Source organism: Primulina tabacum, chromosome 12, assembly GCF_025594145.1.
Source record: "Primulina tabacum isolate GXHZ01 chromosome 12, ASM2559414v2, whole genome shotgun sequence".
Lineage (NCBI taxonomy): Eukaryota > Viridiplantae > Streptophyta > Magnoliopsida > Lamiales > Gesneriaceae > Primulina > Primulina tabacum.
Genome location: NC_134561.1, coordinates 28,017,148 through 28,019,595, shown reverse-complemented (window position 1 = coordinate 28,019,595; position 2,448 = coordinate 28,017,148). Strand labels below are relative to the sequence as shown.

The 2,448-nt window shown below is 33.1% G+C and overlaps 1 non-coding gene across 1 annotated transcript; it reads left to right on the top strand.

Annotated features, from left to right (window-relative positions):
- Nucleotides 1-1,949: 1,949 nt before the first annotated feature.
- On the top strand, nt 1,950-2,058 carry LOC142521585 (small nucleolar RNA R71). The gene has a single exon (XR_012814291.1). It is a non-coding gene; the product is annotated as a small nucleolar RNA R71 (small nucleolar RNA).
- The last annotated feature ends 390 nt before the right edge of the window (nt 2,059-2,448 follow it).

Below are 2,448 nucleotides of genomic sequence, written 5' to 3'. Positions count from 1 at the left end.
TATCAACTAATTTACCTTCTTGATCACTTTCTAGTTTGGAAGAAATTACCACCGGATATATTTCATCTTCTCCAAGAAATGCATACTTCAATTCTTCTGGCAAGGGTTTTAAATCCAATATGGGTGGTTCGTCTTTGTTCTCATATTTTGCATCAAATTCTTTCTCTGATCTTGGTAACGAGTGATACCTGATAAAATCATCAAGATCAATTTCAATATTTTCTTTAACAGTTTCAATTGAACAAATATCTAATTGATCACGAGTACTCCCTTCTTGAATGTTTTCTTCCACAAGAGTTTCAATAAGATTTTCATCTTCACTTTCATCTCCTTTGTCATGTGGTTGCTTTCAAAGATTAAAAACATTGAGCTCCAAGGTCATGTTACCAAATGACAACTTCATTATTCCATTTCTGCAATTTATAAGGGCATTAGAAGTTGCTAAAAATGGACGACCCAGAATTACAGGAATTGCATTACAAGCTTCGATAGGTTGTGTATCTATAACTATGAAATCGACAGGATATACAAAGTTATCAACTTGGACCAATACGTCTTCTACCATACCTCTTGGCACTTTAACAGATCTATCGGCAAGTAAAAGTGTTACCGAAGTATATTTTAACTCGCCTAGATTGAGTTCTTTATAAACTGAATATGGAAGTAAATTCACACTAGCTCCAAGATCAAGCAAGGCTTTTTTAATCTTTCGTTCTCCAATAATAAATGAAATAGTAGGACAACCAGGGTCTTTGTATTTAAAAGTATTATTATTTTGAATGATTGCACTTATTTGTTCGGCTAAAAATGCTTTCTTTTTCACATTCAATTTTCTTTTCACAGTGCACAAGTCTTTCCAAAATTTGGCATATGATGGTACCTGTTTTATTGCATCTAATAAAGGAATATTAACTTTTACTTGTTTAAAAATATCATATATATAAGAATTCAAATTTGATTTTTTCGTATTTTTTAATGCATGAGGGAATGGTGGTGACACTGTCTGTTGAACCTCCTCTTCGCAAGTTATGGGTTTCACTTTCTTACCCTTTGGAGTTGATTTATCATCATCTTCACAAGGTTCAAGAATGGATTTTTCCACAACCTTACCACTTCGAAGGATAATAACAGATTTTACTTGATCCATCGATTGAGTTCCAGAAGTTCCAGTTTGTGAATGATGATCCTTGGGATTAGGCAGAGGTTGTGAAGGAAATTTACCTTTTTCATGAACATTAAGTGCAGATGCAAATTTAGCAAGAGTATCTTTCAAATCTGTTATGGTTTGAGCAGTTTGAGTATTGATAGACTCTTGCTTTGCAATGAAAGAATTCAATGTATCTTCCAAATTTTTTTTAGGTGGAGGAACATAAGGTGCATAATTTGGAAAATTTTGTTGATTTTGGAAATGTGGTTGTGAAAATTGTGCAGTATTATCATTCCTCCAACTAAAATTTGGATGATTTCGCCAACTTGGATTGTAATTTTGAGAAAATGGTTCAAAATTTGGCCTTTTGAAATTGTTCAAAACATTGGCTTGTTCATGGAGACATTCTTTAAAAGAGGGCAAAGTGGGACAATCTTTTGTAAAATGATCACTTGTATCACAGATGTGACACACAATTTCTTGAACAGATTTTAATTGCCCATTCTTTTTCAATTCAAGTGCCTCAAATTTTTTTGCCAAAGAGGTAAATCTAGCTTGAAGATCATGTTCATCTTTGAGAGTGTACATACCTCCACTAGATGTAGGAGATTGAATCTTGTTTGATGGTTCGATTGTACCTATAGTGTCCCAATTTTGAGCATTTTCAGCTAATGAATCGAGATACTCAATTGCCTCATTTGGATCTTTATCTTCTAATGTTCCATTACACATAAATTCAACCATTTGCCTATCTTTAAGTGTTAAGCCTTCATAAAATTGAGAAACAAATATCCAAATTTCAAAACCATGATGTGGACAAAGATTAAGCAATTCTTTGTATCTATCCCAACATTGATAAAAATTTTCTCCTTGTTTTTGAGTGAAAGTGATGATTTGCCTTTTGAAAGAATTTGTTCTATGAGATGGAAAAAACTTTTTCAAAAATTCTTGTTGCAATTCATCCCAAGTTCGAATGGATCCCGATCTAAGATTTGTAGCCAAGTTTTAGCTTTATCTTTTAAAGAAAAAGGAAAAAGCTTAAGTCGAATGGTGTTCATGCTACAATTTAGATCATTATATGTGTTGCACACTTCTTCTAACTCTCGTAAATGCATGTATGGATTTTCAGAATCTAAGCCATGAAAATTGGGTAAAATTTGGATAATACCAGGCTTAAAATTGAAATGAGATGCATCAGGGGGAAAAACTAGACATGAAGGTGCACTAGTACGTGTAGGATTCATGTGATCTCTATGTGTTCTCCGTCTATCATGATCATGTTAAGATTGAATTTCATCTTC